Source organism: Staurois parvus, unplaced genomic scaffold (genome assembly GCF_062004578.1).
Source record: "Staurois parvus isolate SC_StPar_1 unplaced genomic scaffold, SC_StPar_1.0 ptg000251l, whole genome shotgun sequence".
In the NCBI taxonomy this organism is placed as follows: Eukaryota; Metazoa; Chordata; class Amphibia; order Anura; family Ranidae; genus Staurois; species Staurois parvus.
Window position 1 is genome coordinate 5,620,773 of NW_028318047.1, and position 20,049 is coordinate 5,640,821.

The 20,049-nt window shown below is 42.9% G+C and overlaps 1 protein-coding gene across 3 annotated transcripts in view; it reads left to right on the forward strand.

Annotated features, from left to right (window-relative positions):
- PCBP3 (poly(rC) binding protein 3) overlaps positions 1-20,049 on the forward strand; it is a 99,523-nt gene that overhangs the window by 4,529 nt on the left and 74,945 nt on the right. For all 3 annotated transcript variants that reach the window (XM_089680862.1, XM_089680863.1, XM_089680864.1), the window contains exon 2: positions 11,355-11,406. The gene's annotated coding sequence lies outside the window, so the exon portion shown is untranslated. The remainder of the gene's footprint in view (positions 1-11,354; positions 11,407-20,049) is intronic.

A 20,049-nucleotide genomic window follows, 5' to 3' on the forward strand; every position in this document is an offset into this window, starting at 1 on the left:
AAAAACTACACTCCCTTGGCCTCAGAGATTCTGTTCTCTCCTGTCTCTCATCCTACCTGTCACAACGCTCTTTCAGCTATCCTACCACCTTCCCCTCACTCCCCCTCTCTGTTGGGGTCCCTCAAGGCTCCGTCCTCGGGCTCCTTCTCTTCTCCATCTACACCTCCTCCCTTGGCCAACTCATACACTCTCACGGCTTCAACTACCACCTATATGCCGACGACACACAAATCTATCTCTCAACCCCCCACCTCACTACCTTAGTCTCCGCCCGAATCACACACCTACTGAGCAACATATCAGACTGGATGTCGCTCCACTTCCTTAAACTGAACCTCTCCAAAACCGAGTTTCTTGTCTTCCCCCCAACCTGCACACCACCCCCCATTGACTTCTCCATCACATCCAACAATGCCACCATCAAACCCGCCCCGCAGGCCAGAGTACTTGGTGTCATTCTGGACTCCAACCTATCCTTCCAGCCCCAAGTCCAATCTTTAACAAGCTCGTGCAGACTCCACTTCCGCAACATCGCCAAAATACGCACGTTCCTAACCCCAGAAACCACTAAACAGCTCATCCACTCCCTCATCATATCACGACTCGATTACTGTAACTCCCTCCTTACTGGCCTGCCTCGCTGCTGGCTATCCCCGCTTCAGTCGATCCTGAATACGGCTGCCAGACTCATTCACCTTTCCAACCGCTCCATTTCCGCCACCCCCCTCTGCCAATCCCTCCACTGGCTTCCGATTGCGCAACAGATCAAATTCAAAATCCTAACACTGACGTACAAAGCCGTCCACCATACTGCCCCGAACTACATCACCGACCTAATATCCAAGTACTGCCCAGCACGCACACTCCGCTCCTCACAAGACCTCCTTCTCTCTAGTTCCCTGGTCTCCTCCTCCCATGCCCACCTCCAGGACTTCTCCAGGGTGTCACCCATCCTCTGGAACTCCCTGCCCCAACCCATCAGATTATCACCTACTCTCCTCTCCTTTAGGCGCACCCTGAAAACCTACCTCTTGATGATGTTACTAGTTACAAGTTAGAATAATAGACTGTACCTGATTAGCTTTGCAAAGTAACTGGGGAAATGTAAAACTTAAGCTGGCCATACATGGATCGGATTCCGAAAGAATTTTCTTTCGAAAATCTTTTCTAAGAATTTTAGTTTTAATTTTGCACCATTAGTGGGCCACAACAATGAACAATTTTCGAGTGACCATCGAATTTGAGTGATCGGGCATGTTGGGAATTTTTTGAAAAACAAACGAATTTCTAATCAATGATGGGAGAATCGAGTGAGAAATGTAATTGAAAAAGAAATAAGCTGTGACCTGGAAAGAAAAGAAAATTCTTAGCCATGATAATTATTTTCTGTAGCAACATGAGGTAAAATTAAAGGCTTGGTTGGTTGAATTTCAAAAACAATGGTGGCACCATTGGATTACAAATGCACGAAAATTCAGATTTTCTAAAGAAAATTTGTGCGGAATTCAACCTCTGTATGGCCTGCATTACTATTTGTTTTGCTTGTGAAGTGTATATACCATTAAACTAACTATTGTAGTCAGCAGGAATGAGCGGAGTGATTCTGAAGTGAAATTACGAACTTGGGTGTTGGCAAAAAATGCTTGTTTTGCTCATTGAGCTGCTTAAGCATAATTTGCTTGAAAAAATATCTACTCGTTTTTTTCCTTTTAGTATAGAGTTTTTGGGAGGGATTGTATATAGAGTATTTTAGAATATATAATGCAGTGTTCTTTGCATTTGTGTATGTGTTTTTTTTTAATTTTGTGTATTTGGTTGTTATTTGGATTCTGTCATTTAAAATGCCCCTATTTTATTTTGTACTGTCTATTTTTTTTATTTATGTATTTTGTACTATTTTTTTATTTATTTATTTTTTGGTACAGAAAAAGGTCATTAGGAATGGATCTTGTATAATCTTCAGTAGTATTTAAAGGAGAAGTATGGGATAGTACAGATAGATAGCAGTAACTACCCTTACCACAGAACAGCTTTTCTTTCTTTCCTATGTTGCTCCGTTTTTGCTGTATCCCCATTCCAAGCCTTGTTTATGGCTAAGTAACGGTCCTCTTCAGGTTTCATCACAGAGCCACAAGATGTAACGTACCTGCCTGCCATGTGCCTGTTTCCATGACTTCACACTGTCAGCAAGAAACAGGCTCATATAAATATGCTGTGGGATTTGCAACTCCAGGAGACTGTAGTGTACAATAAAAGAATGAATAAATGTTTTTCAACTTCTTCTCTGTTTCACTCTGCAGAGAGAACTGAGAAAGTTTGGCAGTGAGAGCTCAGCTTGGATGGGAGGGGGAAGGAAGGAAGAGGGAGAAAGCAGCTGCCTGCCTGTAAGTGAAACTGGGATTCAGATTGACCTTGATGTCAGGGGGGAGTGGGGAGAGAGAAGCTGCCTGTGTGTACAGAAACTCAACAGCCTGGATGGGAGGGGTGAGGAGGGGGGAGTTTGAGAAGACCTGAAGCTCTACTGACTCGGGAGCATGCAGACTGTCAGGAGCCGATGTCATTCATAAGAGGGGGGTGGATAACGACTTCAATGTCGGGATGACGCTACATGAGAGACCTGAGCCCCTCCCACAGGTATTTTCTTTGATTTCAGAAGAAAGAGTATACATTTCAGAGGGCAGAAAATAATTTTCATAGTAGCAGCTCACCAGGATTCAGATTATGCAAAATAAAAATATAACCCATACTTCTCTTTTAATCAACTAACCTTCTATTTTCACCTTTCTCATTGACGCAAATGCATTTCACCAAAATGCACCACATTTTTCTGATTTTTGTCGACATTTTTGAGATATTAAAACTCTCTATTTCTCTCATTGCTAGTAGTCATTGTAGTCTTTTGCATTAAGTTTTGCATTTAAAGTGTTTCTAAACTCAGGACCCTGTATTCACTCTATCTGGTCTCCCACAGTACACAGAACATGGAAGTGCAATTATTTTAGTAAATCTAAACTGCTAAATACCTTTTCTTATCAGCAGTTAGAGTAGACTTGTAACTTTTATCAGTGTCCAGCAGAACACTGGTTACAGCTTGTAGGAGGAGTTTTCTTTCTGTTTTAGGAGGATGCAAAACCCCTGACCTCTGTATGGACAGTGCTGATTGGCCCTGTAGTGATCACATGCATTCTTAAGGAGCTGCACAGTACTCATAAAATGAATAACACAGCTTTTAATGCCAAGTTTAAAAACCTTAGTAGAATGTTTGCCAAATATGAATTTATTTAATTCTCTGCAGGTACAGTGAGTATTCTTTAAACCTTCTGTCACTGTTTAGTGACTAGGAATTGAGAGACAGACATTCATTGCATTAGTGCACCAAATCACTGAAGGAAAACAGTAACCAACTTATTCCTGTGGATAATTTACTGTAGTTTTGACATTTTTAGACTTGACATGTATTTGTAGCTGCTTTTAATGGTACAAGATGTCATTTCAGGACATAGCATATTCACAAGTCCTCTGGCGGTGTTAGGAAACTCATATTTATTATCTAGCAAAAATAGATATGCCCATTGAGCATTTAAGTCTTATGGTATGATGCATCGTGGCCCACAGCCACTTCATTCTTCTCTTTGGTTCTGCTGTAATTTGTTCATAATAGTTTATATATGCAATCCCTTCCTTGACTTATTTTTATTGCTAAACAGAAGCAGTTGCTATTTTGATTCTTATTTACTGTAATGAAATTTCCCATGGCCCCAAACCTATATACAGTTAACACTTTGAAAACCCATATTTATTATCTATTAAAAATAGATATTCTCCTTGTGCATTTAAGTCTCGTGGTATGATGCTTTTTCATCCACCGCCAGTCTATTATTTTATTCGATTCTGCTATAATTTGTATTGTAAACTAACAGTAAAATTGTGTATGTAGTATGTTGTTAGGTCCAGATTAGAATTGGCTTTGAACACTACATTACATCCAGGCATGTTCTCACGTGGCCACTGTGCCCAATGTACTTATTTTTCCAAAGTCAACTCCTTGCCTTAGGCAAGCCACACATTATACATTTTTTTGTTCAACCATTAAGTTGAATGATAACAAATTTGCCAGTTCCCTCATCCACACATTAAAGGTGGATGGGGGAATTACTGCTGCTATGCAATTGCTTTCTTACGTTGGGGAGTCTTTTTTGTTGTATTGAAAGTCACCTCATGATGCCAGCCAAAGAAGAACTTGGCTTGATTTAAAGTAATGGTTGTACAAATGGATCAAGCTGGCTTTGAAAAAAAGGGTATTCCCCAAAATGTTGGTTTCTGCAGTCTACATTTATCGTATGCCATTGTTATTTATCAATATGTTTGGGGGCATCGTTTTGCGTGTATATATACTTATTATCACTCCAGAAATAGGAGTCCTATGTATAAATTATCATGTTTTTATGTAATTTTGGGCTAAGCATTATGATTAGTGACTGTCCAAGTATGGATATTTTTCTGTTTGTTCCTCCTCAGCTTTTCAGCTGTCTCTGCCAAAATTTCCTCTAACAACCGTTTTTATATGCTACAGATTGTGATTTTTGTGCTTTATTACTGTATTTTACGGCAGTATGTAATATAAATGTACATGTGAATTTTTACACATCTGTGAACTCTGCATTTCCTCCATGAGCAAAACCATGACAGAACTATCACTATAACATCACATATTGTGGATAAAGGGCGAATTGAAAGGGTACTCCCCCTGTGCAGCCCCAATAAATAGCCTTAGTAGTAACTGACAGTTTGGATGGTCATCTTTTACATTACAACTTGTACAGATTCTGTCTGAGCTGGCTACCATGGCTATGTAGGAATGTGAGTTAGGGACCTTAGATTGTACCCTCCCCCTTGAGGGTTAGGGACAGATGTGACTGTACAATATATGTATATATACACACATGTTAAGTGCTACATAAATTGATGGTGCTATATAAGTACCTGTAATAAATAAATAAATAAATAATACCAGTTTTGGTGATTTTGTTCACATATTTCTGGGTCTTGCTGTCTTTTTGGGAGGGGTGTACCTTTGCTGTGCACCATCTACTAAAGTTGCTTCAATCCTTACTTCTTCATTTCATTGTAGTTGTTCTAAACTCAAAGAAGGAAGGTTAATAAGCTGCACACATCTAAATGTTATGCATATAATTATCAGGATTGCTGTCACTAAGACAATCTGTATTTACCGTAATGGCACTTATGGCCTAGTGCCTAAGACAGCATAGTTAGAGGGGCAGTATCAGCCATCAGGGTAGCATAAAGTCTAAATATGGCCTGGGCTTGTTCATGTGGATTTACTTCATGGTCTGTCATCAGAGCCTGTGTCAAGGTCCATGTGATATACCTCCAACAAAAGAGTTAAAATGTTTTATGAAAAATATTTCTGTTATGCATCCAGAAATAAAATCAGGATAGGCAAGACAATTTGTCCTTGAAATTATTTCCTTAACAGTTCACACATGCAGTGTATGACGTAGTGCCCAGCCTGTCTTAGTTTTATGGATAACTGGTTGCGCAATAAAATTCAAAATACAAAAAAATTGGTCCAGGACTGTTGTTAATTTTCTGTTGTAGATGTATTCTATAACAATGATATCACAATTTTCTATTTTGTAAACAAATTTCTCTTTTGGCTTGGAGTCAACCCAGACAGGGTTTCTTAATAGTATTGATCCTTTCATTGCCTTAAAAATCTTAAAGTTTCAAGAGGATCCTATTGTTGCACATGTTAATATTTATGTTCCCTTTAAACCAGGCAAGCGCACTTGTATATTTATGTAGTCATTACTATCCTTTTAGAAATCCCCCACTCAGCACTAGATGGAAGATATGCTGTGTCCTAGACCTAGTCCCATTTAGCAAAGAATTTTCCTACCCTGTGAGCAATGACATAATTGTCAATTGTACTGAATGCTGTAGGCCCTAGAGGGCCATTTCCCTACATGTTCTATTTGGGTAACTAAAAATCATTAATGCAGTCTGTCAGACTGCGAAATATAGAAGCGAGATAACTTCTAAAAAGGAAAGTTTGCTTAGCAACGCCAGGCAAGAATGCTAATATATTTGATATTTTATCCACTAGAGGCAATAACAGCCAGGTGATATTGCATTTTATGTATGTTATGTCAAGTGTATAGCTCTGTTATATGACCAAATCTTTTACTTGAGGTTTAGTAAAAATACAGAGTTGTTTATTAAAGGAACACCTGTTTTAGATTTTAAATACACTTTTTTGTTGTATTAGAAAGCAAAAAGGTATGATTTTAGATTGTAAGCTCTACGTAGCAGGGCCCCCTGATTCCGCCTGTAATGAATTGTATTGTAACTGTGCTGTCAGCCCTCATGTTGTGAAACACTGCACAAACTGTTGGCGCTATATAAATCCTGTATTATAATAATAATAATGATTGAACAAAGTAATATAAAGGCATTTACTCAAGGCAAACACAATATTTTGTCTTATATGCACAGTAAATGCACAAGTAAGTCCTGATTGTTAGAAAGGAGGGCTGAGTAGCAGCCTGGGTGCAACAGTCAGGAGGTCAAATCAAATTGTGGTCAGGACTGAGAGGCTCTGAAGGCCAGCACCTCTGGAATTTCCCCCTGTTCTAGAGTTTTGAAGGAAGGTGTAGAGGCAGTGGGAGGATCTGAGGAGTGGCTGGCTTGTACTCTTGAGGGATCCTGGCCAATCCCCAACAGAAGGCTTGGCAAGGGGACAGGACAACCCTTAAAAGTGTTTGAGCCTGCTCAGCAGAGGAGAGTTTAGGGGAAGACAGAGAGGAATATTTGAGGCTGAAGGCAGGAGCCTGAGAGGGAACCCAAATGGAGAGGGGCTCACCTACAGGCAGAGGAGCTGGATAGGAAGAAAGCTCGGAGCTTCACTGGCCATCTGTATAGCAGGGATGGAGTGGCTCAGCTAGAAGGCCTGGTAGCAGCCGCCAACCCATCAGTGGTACAGGAGAGGATCTGAGTGAGTACCCCTGCACCCCCTGGATGGATAGGAGAAGGAGCATTCTGGTGGGAAACTGGATTCGCCACCTATCTGGGACTGTCCATTTATTAAAGCAACAGGCACCAGATCCCCTGCTTAGGGGTACCTCCAGATTGCTGGGTGAAGGAAGAGGAGTTCATCTAGGGTCTGGAGTGGTACATTAGGAGATGCTGGCTAGCTTTCCAACAGAGACTGTGCTACATGTGTAGGCTTGTAATTAGTTTCAGAAAGTTGTCCTCAGTTCATCAGTTCCCTTGGACATCCTGTACACCCCTAACCCTACCCCAGTTCAAATCTCCTAGTAAAAATTAAAAAAAAAACAAGCTGAAGAACTGATCTCTGACTCTGGATGCAATTTTAAGTGAAGATGCGTGTTGCCTTACTGTGCAGGACTATAGAGGGACCCAAAATCTCTTTGCAACTCCTAAGGGGATAGTGCTACATGTGGGGGTTTGCCAGTCCAGGATTTTCCTATAAAAACCTACCTGCTGTTACCCCTAGCAACCGATGAGCAACCGTTGAGTTTCCATTGTCATTGCCCATAGCAACCATGCCAGGATTATCTAAAGATCAAGGACTGTGCTTTTGATTCATCTGCTCAAGCCAGAACAATATGCTTTACTGTTGCAATTTTTATTGCCAGGAGCAACCGGAACAGCCTATCAAGTTGAAAATGTATTTTTGCTGCTCTACAGGTGGCCTCTACAAAAGACTATGCCCTAAATCTACTTGCTATAATTACTGACGTGCCTGCCATTACTGTCGTCCTGCTATCCGTTGTCCGGAGCAACCGGAGCGGCCTACCAGTCTGCACAAGTCCCTTTACTGCTCAACAAGTGGCTCCTATAAGAGACTATGTAAGCTGTGTACTTGCAAATGTCAGTGAACTGTCCATCACTTCTCTGCATGCCAGAACAACCAGAACAGCTCATCTGTTTTCATGTCATTTTCCTGCTCAACAGGTGGTTACAACAAAAGACTCTATTCTATCAAGCTCTTTATTACCTGCAAATGTCAGTGCTTGCCACGTGTCTTTGCTTGTCATTGCCCAAGACAACCAGAATGGCCTACTACCCTGTGGATTACAAATTCCCAGCTGTTTTACACTAGTTGGGACCAGTGACTTTATTTGTGCAAACATGTTCAGTGGTAGATGTGCTTCATGTCTTGCTGCTGCCTGTAGCAACCACTGCGCAACATCATTACCATAGTTCCTGCCAAGTCAGGCAGTTTACTCTTGCCTCGAACATCAGGGGTTAATGCTATTGCAGTAAGATTCCTGCCCAGCAGAGTGGCTGGCGCCAAAGAGTCACAAGGAAGGGCATGGCCACACCCACATGCACGCCCATACACCTGTTCTAAAAAAACTGTGAACAAATGTGGACACAGTACAGGAGATCACCAGAGACTGCAGACATAAAACGGCGGCGGGAATACTGGGCCGGCCGCTCCATAAGACGCACAGACATTTCCCCCCAAGTGTGTCTTATGGAGCGAAATATACGGTAAATGCAGGATACCTTGTTGGGTCAGATCTGTGTACAATGTAGATAGAGAGGGGAGGGGGGAGGGGGGGAGTTAGGAGAGGGGAGGGGGGAGAGAGAGAGAGGGGGTGAGAGAGCGGTGGAGGGGGAGAGAGAGGGGGGGAGGGAGAGAGAAAGAGGAGGGGGGAGAGAGAGGGGGAGGGGGAGCGAGAAAGAGGAGGTGGGGGGAGAGAGGAGGGGGGGGGAGGAGGGAGAGAGAGAGGGGGGGAGAGAGCGGTGGAGGGGGAGAGAGAGGGGGGAGGGGGAGAGAGAAAGAGGAGGGGGGAGAGAGGGGGGGAGGGGGAGCGAGAAAGAGGAGGTGGGGGGCAGAGAGGAGGGGGGAGGAGGAGAGAGGAGGGGGGAGGGGGAGAAAGGAAGGGGGAGGGAGAGAGGAGAGAGGAGGGAAAGAGAGACGGAGGAGATCGATCATCTATTGCACTTATCTAGGGTCCGTTACCGTGATACCCGACATGCAGCGATGGAGTCTCCTCTCTTGCTCCCCCTCTTCATGGTCAGCTCTAGGCTCCGCCCTCCGGCCGTGACGGTTGCATGCACTGATCAGAATAGATGGCCGGCTGCCTGCAGAGAGGCCAGGTGAGTGGTGTGGGTTCATAAGCCGAGCCCACTTTCCCCTGTTCTAGAATTGTTGATCCCGCCCTCCTGCCTCCCGCCCGAGCCCTGCCGAGCTCTTCCGACCTGCCAAACCCTAGTCCCTTGCCTTGCGGCAGATATACGCCCCTGCCCGGCGGGCTGGATAAATGTCCTTGGCGGGCCGCATGTTGCCCGTGGGCCGTAGTTTGAGGGCCCCTGCTCTAGTGGACCCGAGCGTTCCCCTAGGACAACGCGGATGTTTCAGCCTGGGGCTGGTCAGAGGGACAGAGAAACTATGTCTAATTTGCCCTAAATGCTGGAGACCAACTGCTCTGATCAAAGCCTGTGTCAGGTGCAGGCACTGTGGAGAGCCACTCAACAAGCTGATGCCCAGCGATCTGGCACCTCGCACATACAGTGTGGACCTGCTAACGGGGCTATGTACAGAGAAGCAAGAGAGTTGGAATCAGAGAGCAGGAGGAAATTTGGTGTCTGAGCTACAGAGCGGGGTCGAGTCCCGAGACCACAACTCCCCTGCGATTACAGTGAACCCTTGCAGCGGAGAAGGGTTGCCATCCATCATCCACCATTTGTACGAAGATGTATCTGGAGGTCTGGTGCCCACAAACACTACCCTGACTGAACCAGGTGATATGCCAGATCAGCTGGCCTTGCCCACGAACCCTGACCATTCTGCTTGGAAGAAGTCTTGCTGCGAGGACATAAAAATACAAAAAATAGTGCAGCGCTAACAACCTTTCTGCCATTTCTGGAGGGATTGTGGAGCAAGTGGAGCTGCATGCATTTCTTAGCATGAGAACCATGGAAACACACCCATGATATGGGAAAAAGCTGATCTTTGTCATTTTACATGTGAGTGGGCATTTTATTTATATTCATGTTATTATTAAAACTGGATTACACTATGGAGAATCTTCTTTGTTTTTAATGGTATCTTAAACGGCTTTGTGGAATCGAGTACCTAGGAGATAGGAGAAGATATTGGAGGGATCTATCCATACGTTCCATCCTTTGATGATACCTTATTGGTATTTATGGACTGCTGCACATAGTATTCATTTTATGAGCACCTAACACTGAATATTTATTGTGCATTCTATATGTGATATTTCCATTTATCTCATTTGTATTTTCGTATAGGTTGTTAGCGCTGCACTATTTTTTGTATTTTTATGTTCTTTCCTTGTGGTTGAGGCGAGTGTGTGCTGCTTATTTATAGGTGTTCCATTGAGCGCAAGAGTTTTTTTCATTATCTAGCTGCGAGGACACCCAATCCTCAGGAGAGCCAGCAGGGAGTGTCATTGGTGGGGGGATAGATTGATAGTCACCCAGGCAGTTGGCAGAATTTGGGCCCCTAGAAAGTGAACAGGAGTATTGGTCTTTGGGAGATACAGAGGAAGAATGGACGTTCCTGCAGGTCAGAGCCTGTCAGGATACCCACCCAGGTCCCACCACTAAACTCCTCTTCACCATGGCCTAGGATCAAGGCCAAGCATACTGATTTGCAGAAATGGGTCAGTTCTTTCTCCTCAGTCATGTGTAGAGCCAGGATTAGGGGACCAAATGTTCTTTCCCCACTTTTCCTGTCTTCAGAGAAAGATACAGAAGAGGATAGCTTTAGAGTGTGGGTTGGACTATCCATATGTCCCCCAGGAAGCCATGGACACAAGACAGTCCAGAGCCCAATGGGAAGAGGACCACATGCATGTCCCCAGACACTTTAGAAGACCTCATCTGGAGGAAGCCTGGGCCTGCTTGCAGGGCATTAAACAAGAGTGGAGCAAAGTTCGGGCTATTTACAGGGACCTGGTAGTAGTTGTTAAGGCTGGCCAGCCTAGCCATAGCTACTCTGTGGGCGCCCAGAAACCTGATGGCACCATGGTGTGACTACCTAGCCCTTGGAAGTACTAGGACTGATGCAGGATCTCGATCTAGTGGGCTTTTGTGCCATTTATTATACGGACTTTGCCAGACTCCACCTTACTGCTCCAGATGTGCTGGTCTAGAATTATTTTGCCAGGAGAACGCTTAGCCCCCACAACATTCTTATAAGGGGCTCCTCCTTAATCTACAAAGGACTTAATACATTTTTCATTGCTAAAGTGCCTTATTAGAAAGTTAGCCAGTATTAGGGCTATGTTATAATTTCTTTGTTTCTGTCTTTCTTTCCCCACTGTTTGCAGGTTATCCAGGTCTGCTGTCTTTCCTGCTGGGAATAAAGAAGACCTTATTACTGTAAGTCATGGAGGGTTTCCCTTGAGGGGGGAGGCACTCCATAAGTTAATGTGTTTGCATGTATATGTTTATGTACATATTTAAAGTTGATCTTCATTTTTTAGCCGCAGTTAGTCATAGCTAGGCTGTTTATATGTAAATCTGCATAGTGCATTTATTTTTTTTCTACTAATTTACTTGTACATACTTTATTCCCCCTTCCAACTTTTTGTACCCTTTTCCCCCCTCTCCTTTTTTCATATGGGATGCCCTGCTGGGTGCAGGATCCATTTTTGTTTGTTTTGCCCCCCAGCCAGTGAGGACATGTTTTTTTTTCAGTAGGGGGTGAATGTAACTCTCCTAGAGTCATGATTATTAGAGAGGAGGGCTGAGTAGCAGCCTGGGTGCAATAGTCAGGAGGTCAAATTGTGGTCAGGGCTGAGAGGCTCTGCAGGCCAGCACCTCTGGAATTTCCCCTGCTCTAGAACTTTGGAGAAAGGTGTAGTGGCCGTGGGAGGATCTGAGGAGTGGCTGGCTTGGCTTGAACCCAATTCAAAGTAAAACCAGTAGGATACAGATAGCCTACTATCTTAAGGATAGAGGTAAAATGTTTCCAGGACTGAGAGGTGTTCTTCTCAAACAAACTTCCACTAGAAAAGAATTCAGGTCACTGATTTGAAAGGAACTATATTCAGGGGAGTCAGGGGATTATTGAAGTTCATTCAGTCTGCTGTGCTCCTCCTCATACTATGAATAAATAGTAAATACTATGATAAATCTTAGAGTCTTATATAAATGATCCACTGTGATAGTTAATGGCCTGTCAAACTTTATCTGGTTGTGTCCTATGTTATGGGAACCTGGTGAAGGGGTCCTGGGTGCTTTCTCTTGTTTGTGATGTGATCATGCTTCAGTAAAAAACTGTTTAGACTCAGATTCAAGATCCGTGGTGTGCTGGCAAATGTCTCCATTCTAGGTTATTGAAGGCCCCCTCATTAAAAATGCTCCTGTTTTCTCCTGAGTAATTGGCAAAATACAACAGGAGAATGAAGGATGATGCTGTATATTTTCAATGATCTCTGCAAACACACACACACACAGACACACACACTCACTCACTCACTCACTCACTCACTCACTCACTCACTCAGTACCATGGAGGTGCTTTGTTAAGCATCATTCACACTTGAGCAATTTGCAGCTTAAAGCTCAAAGCTCCAAAAAAGCTCAAACTTAAAAAAATCTATTGTTCTCTATGGTGCCTGTTTGTGGGATCAGGTGTGAACAGGCACTATAGAGAACAATTGATTTTTTTAAGTTTTAGAATTTTTGGAGCTTTGAGCTTCAAGCTGCAAGTTGCTCAAGTGTGAACGCAGCCTAAGAGGAGTAAGTTGTGCATGCACATGCCTTGAATGATGTACTTCCCAGTGTCACTTCTCTGTGTTTCAGGGATAGAACATTTCCCTTCCTCGGGAATTTACCCACATCACTACTATATCACACACCCCACTGCACCTGTGTCAGGAAGCCCCAATGTCTTATATTTCAAATAAATTCAATCAAAATAATAATAATAATAATAATAATACAATTAAACAGTTCAACCGCTCTAGCCTTAATGTATGGCCTCTCATTCAACTTTATTCACATTCTGAGGTAGTTGTTAAATAAAGGTATAATACATAAACTCTCTTTTGGTCTACAAATCAAAACAGACAGCATTAGGGTCTGTTCATAAAAGATTTTGCACACAATATTCACACATTTTTATAATTGGATTCAGTAGGAATAATGTGTGAATCTTGGGTTTAAGTTATGTGAATATTATAATTATAACTTTTTCCTAAGAATTTGACTAATTTTAAGAACTTTCCCAAAAGCCATCAGAAGAATAAATGTATTTGCTATACACACACACACACACACACACACACACACACACACACACACACACACACACTTTCATCATTCCCTATCTTCACTTCATACATACAAGCAAACAAATAAAGCAATAAAGTAAGGAAGAGGAGAACTAGCTACAATCCAATTTGCTATCCACACAATGCCATACAAATGTGGAGTCCCAGACTTCTAAGAAACGTCATGCCTCTCGGCAGTCATACCTGAAAATCTGAGTACCTGGAGACTGAGCACTAACAAATCAGACATTACAGATAGTTGCACCCCTTTATCTACTGGGGGGTGGGGGCTTTCAAAACAGTTGCATTAAAAAAACAGGAGATATTTCTTCTTTGTCGAGTAAACAAGTAACAATTCCAAAATATATCCCAAATTTAGAGATCACAAAGCAGAAATGGAAAGTGTTTAAAGTGTTACTAAACCCACAACAGTAAAATTGGTCTGTATATGCAGTAAAGCATGCTTGTTATACTCACTGTGGAATCTAAGGGGTTAATCCTCTGCATTGTGTAAAAAGGTTGTTTGATGCTGTCTTTTCTGATCCTCCCTTTCTTCCACAGTCCAAATCCATCTGCTGATAGTACAGAGCCCTAGGAGGCACTTTGCACATGCTCAGTTTGGTGTGTTTTGCTAGAGATTTGTTTCTTTTTGGGAGAGGGTACATGTGATCAGCACAGGGCCAATCAGCGCTGTCCAGACAGAGGGTCAGCGGTTATCCAGCCTCATAAGACAGTCATAGGAGAAAGGAAACTCCTACAAGCTTTAATCAGTACTTGCCCAGACACTGATAGAAGTCACAAGACTGCTCTAACTGTTGATGAGAAAAGGTATTTAGCAGTTTATATTTACTAAAATAATTGCATTTTCATGTTGTGTGTACTGTGGGAGACCAGATATAGTGGATGCAGGGTCCTGGGTTTAGTAATACTTTAGGTGTCCCAAGAAAGAAACCTATTAGAAAACACAAAATCATACATACAGCCTGTAGTCTTTGTTTGCCCTGTGAGATTTAAGAATTAACAAACACAAAACATGCAATTCAGCTCCATTTAAGAAGTAGCCAGATAAAAAAAGGTTTCACTGGCAAAACAATTCGACTTCATTTCTGGAAACACACAGTTATATTTTAAAGAAAGCTTTCTTTTTGTATACTTTTTATAATACCAAAAGACAATTAGTAAGCCTATATAAACTTAGTACCACATGGATTTTTCAGGCCTAATTTAACGTGATATACGATTGCTTTTAAGGACATCCATAAAAAATGTAATATTTCAACATGACTAAATTTGAGCAGTTCAAAGTAAACAACAAAAAGACTAGAGTAATTCTTAGAACACACATACAACAGTCACGTAGAGTATATTCACAGTGCAAAGTCATTATTCAAAAGGGGAAGTGAGGGCTGTCAGCTTACTGAGACACATTACAGACTAAGTACACAATTCAAACAACAGGATTTGTGTCTACTTTATACCATTAATCCAACTCCATTTACTAAAACCAAACACATGCATACAGCATGCACTTCTCAAGGCATTTGTGACATTAAAAGGAAGCTAGCCTAAAACATACAGTAATCATTGCTCTATATGTCCTTAAGGGTTTTCCCAGCAGATCCTAACCTTTCTTCTTCAGATTTACTGCCTCTGGTTTTCTGAGACTGGGTACAGTGTACATTCTGGTCTCTCATCTTGGTCTGTTAAACCCTGAGGTGGAGATACAGGAGCATTATTTTTTTAGGTGGTACTTTAGGTGGAATCCTGCAATAGGGTTCTTTAAATGGATGCAAGCTGAATCAAGAACTTCCATCAAGTTTTTGCAACAAGCAAACCATCATAAGCCAAAATTGCTGCCCAAGCAGGGCTGGTGCTAGACTATTTTGCGTCCTAGGCAAGGTCCATCTATTTGTGCCCCCCCCCCCAAAAAAAATATAAATAAATAAATAAAACATTTTTAAAAAAGCAGAAAATATTAAATCAACAAAACATGAAGCTGCTAAATCGCTTTTAATTTGCAAAAATAAGTGCCATAAGATTCCACCAGCACCATCAATTCAAAGATGAAATATATATTAACCATATATAAATTAACTGTATTAACCAACACAGAGAAACAAACAAAAAAAAGAGACAGAGTTACAAAACTCCTCTGTGATCAGCAGCTGCCAGCCAGCTTGTAGTAAGGGACTGAGTCTGAGAGGAACACTGGAAGGAGTTCAAGACACCCGACATCTTCCTCTGTCCTTTCTTCCAACACCTCTGCTACCTCTCCCCTCAGCTAAATCATAATCATTCATGGAAAGGCGGTATCCCACACGATCAACCAGCATCTGCCCTCCTTAACCCCAACCAATGTCTGCCCCCTTCTCCCTCTTGTCACCTGCATGACCCATTATCCTCCTAGGCTCGGGCTCACCTCTAATGGCTCCTGCTGGGGTGTGGAGTCCAGGCTGCGGCTTTCAGTTGAGGACAGGTGGGCTCCCAGCATTACTCCGCTTCCCTCTCATACACATCTGGTCCTGATCATCCTACTCAAAAAGGGGTTAACCCTGCAACCAGAGCACACCCCTACCTATTGATTGGCTCCAATTGTGTAGAAGAAGGCGGAGCGAGCACTGGACATACCCTATTCTGTCACTAGCCCACTCCCTGTTACAGCTGGTTAATCGTGTGTGCCAGTGTGTGTACCAGAGATGTACAGACCGATCCTCCGATCAGAGACTGCTGACCACCCGAGGTCCTGGGCTAATGTCATCACTTCCCACCCTAGCAGAAGTTGACACTTTAATGCTGCATGGAATACTGTTGTATATTTATATACACAGTATATTTATCAATATATATATCAATATATATATATATCAATATATTTATAAATATATCACAGTCTGTGAGACAATTGTGCAAAGTAAAGATACCATCATTCTCTCATCATTCTATGTGTGTGAGGAGAGTGGGACTCTGCAGAGAAATGAAGAATTCATACAAGAGGTCCATAAGCCACAAAGAGAGAGTGCCAGCCTCTGCTGTGCCCAGGCGCCCCTAGGTGGCAGTGCGCCCTAGGTGGCTACCTAGTTTGCCTAGTGGAAGCACCGGCCCTGTGCCCAAGACATTATTTCCCTCCCACATCTTGAGAGAAGCATGTATACATACATAAATCATAACACATGAACTCATACTAAAATGCAACGCAATATATAATATTTAATATGTATACTGTATACAATGATGTAAAAAAAGGCTTACTACCTACAAATTCAAGGAAATTATACATTTTAAATAATGTTTCTGTCTTCCACTGCTTAATTAACAGACACCAAAGCATGGGTTAGCCCTTCCAGTACCGATATTAGAAATCCAAACTGTCACGTACCTGGTTGGGGAGCCTGATGTGGAGAGAAGGCGTCCTCTTACGACTCCCGCTTGGAGCCCCTGATAGTGGGAACAGAGGGTGCAGAGTCAGGAGTGGCACGAGTGCTGGGTAGATCTGGAGCTGGCGGCAGGTAGCTGGGGACCCAGGAGATCCAGATGCAGGCCAGGTGCGGATGCAGGAAAGTGGGTGTAGCAGCAGGCAGGTATGGCGGCAATTAGGATGCAGACTGGAGTGGACACAGGAGCAGGGATGCGGCAGCAGGCAGGTATGGCTGTGACCAGGATGCAGGCCAGATACAGGACCGTGGGTGCAGCAGCAGGTAGGTAGGACCGTGGGTGCAAGTAAGTATGACAGCCGACAGGATGCAAGCCAGGTGCAGGTAGAGGTAAGTAGGTGCTGTGACGATCGCGGCGTGAGACCCCAGCCCTTCTCACCAAACTCGTGACCAAAGGACTAGCCAATCTAAAACATTGCTGTCACGTGCGTAACAATGCCACGCCCAGCTGCACCCTGCACAAAGATTTTCCAGCTAATGGACCAAAACCTGTGTGCCGGCAGCCTGGGAGCGATTGTTACTGGGTCAGGTTAATTACGCAATTAATCCTTCACACTGCCACCACCTCCTTTTTGTACAGAGAAAGAGGAAACTCGGCAATATCAGCAATAACACTATGACGTTTGAATAATCGTCGGTATACCACTGTCACCGAAGGCAGAGATATACGGAAGTTTAAAACACACACACAGTAGCACTTTTCAGAGGCAGGGATTCTTAGTTTGCATTAAAGAGCTTTAGAAACAGTTCAACACTTTCAGAAAGTAAGATTTATTACTAAAAGGTCAAAAGGGTGCAATAAAAATATTTACAAAAAAAGATGTAGCCAATATATATATCTAAATATACAGAAAGCAATAGCACAGCAAAGAGATAACAGAAAGGAATTTAGGGAGGTAAAGTACTTGCCAAACGTCCTGGTCTAAGCAGATCAGGTTTCATGAGCCAAAAGGATGCCTTATCTCCCAAAGTTAGTTCCGATGTTAAAAGGGAGAGATCTTCAACTTTAACTCAGCTTAGCTTACCTTCAAGCATCACAGCCTTTATCTAGGAACTCAGCAGGGTGTCTCCCTGAAGCAGAGAACCAATCGCCTCATTTGATCGGGTGTGGCAGGCGGAGACCCAAGCTATGACCAAAAATCCCTCCTAGCTTATATTATGGTTCATAACTTACCCTGGATACATATAACATTCTATCCACGAGTAGATTAATATGCAGAATCTTCTGCTGAACGTCCACATATGAAATATGAGATACCTGCTGGGATGGTTAAGGAGATATTATTTTCTGCTCTCCTGTTGATCTCAGCTAGGGGATGTAATATACCAAACAATTTGTACTAAAGTGAGCCGTCCGAATATGTGCTCCATGTTCATGTAATTATGTCCTGTTTGAAGATATAAAATTATATGGAAAAGTGAGTTTTTAAATGTAAGTCTGTTTTGCGACTCCCTGGAATGTCTTGAAGCTCAGTGAGGGCTCGGTTAATGGCTTTACGACCCCTTCTCCAGCAAGAGTCTCTCAGACAGAGGGGCACCAGCTAGTTGTGGGATTTATAACCATGACGCCCTCCCAATGAGTTTGCTGCCTGTGATCTGCATTAAACAGACCACATGTCACTCAACAGAGAGGGAGGGGGGATATCGGAGGAATCTGATTTGGGAGAGACAGGTACAAAATGGAGGGGTTTGGAGCAAAATGGATGATCACGTCCATCTCTGTGTGCATAATTGCTACAGGTGCAGCAAAGTCAGACAAGCCGGGTCAGTATTAAGTTAGCAGATTAAGTACAAGGGAGCAGGCAAGCAGATGGTCAGGGATAGCTGAGGTCGGTGCAGGCGGAGTTCTTTCTTAGTCAAGTCAGATCAGGATACAGGAAACAGAATCAAGTAATGAGTGCAGGGATGTTGTAGACCAGAAGGCTTTGATTTTACTGTTCTGCAGGTTTAAATAGCCCGCCTAGCAGTGCTGTGTATGCTACTGCGCATGCGTGAATTTCCGCGCTTCTGTGCATGCGTGGCTGCACTCTCCCATGCCTGCGCACTCGCACTGCCACGGCCCGAGGGGATCCGTCGTCGTCACACGGCTGCACGGTGACAGGATCCCTGATACAAACCATTTGAATGTTAGACGCTTAATTACTTTGTGACATGAGGAAAAAGATGGGCAGAAGAAAAGAACGAAGAAAGATGGCCAGAATGGGAAAAAGGAAGAAGGAAAGTCCAAACACCACAGGCATTAAACTAAAAACTCTCTGCCAAAAAGCTCAGAGATATTTCTATGAAACAGAAAGCGAATCTGCAAATCTGAGCACATTACCTATCAAGTAACAAATCACAAGGCAAAAGTTAGTACAAAATGTGGCTACAGTGTTCTCTACATCCTGAATGCCTAGGACTGGTTACCAAACGCAGCCATAGGTAATGTTAAGCCCGGTACACACTGTGAGGAGCTCACGAGGAGGTCTCTGTACTAACAATGGGATGTTAGTACAGTGATTTCCCTACTGACTTACTGTGTTCTGACAGGGAGACTTCCCCACACACACACCAAAACAAACCAGTCAGCGCCCGCAGCCATCGGCAGATATTTTTCCAGCATGCCCCTTCGACAGAAGTCGGACATACAGCCAATAGAAGCTGGCCGAACGTCCGGCTTCGGCAGAAGTCGGACATTTGGCCAGCTTCTGTTGGACAGGCTGCTGTACAAACATCAGTCGCTTGCTATTGAAAAGCTGATACGGTCGATATTCGGCCCGCGTATACCAGGCTTTACTGCTTGTCCAAGACAACCACACCGTCCACCAACTGATAAGGAAATCAACAACCTCAGGTCATAGTGAATTTTAGAACAGAAGAACAAAGTAAAAGTGAAGATTAGAAAGTAGAATAATAAGCACAAGTGGGGACCCCTAGAAATGGCAGCATTTTCTAAGAATCTGGTCTTTTGATCAAAAAATTTAGAAACCCTCCCAAACATAAACATTTTACTTATTAAATCACACACCTAAGCATTTTCACAGGCAGGATATCATTAATTACAAGAGAAATGTATTCTAATAACAATTTTTTGCAAAGTCATTCTAGTGAACAAACCTGTCATTATTCAATGAATCTAACATTAGCATATAAGCACATCATGTCATTCATTTCTTGATTAGTAAGATTCCTAATACTTTGTTTCCTTTATCAAAATGAAATATTTATTTTACAAATAGATTAACATAACTATGACTTCTGTTTTTGTTACCATTCTGGGTCTTCCTAAGAGATTACACAGCAGAGGGTTTTTCTTTTGTGCCTGTCTCTCCATA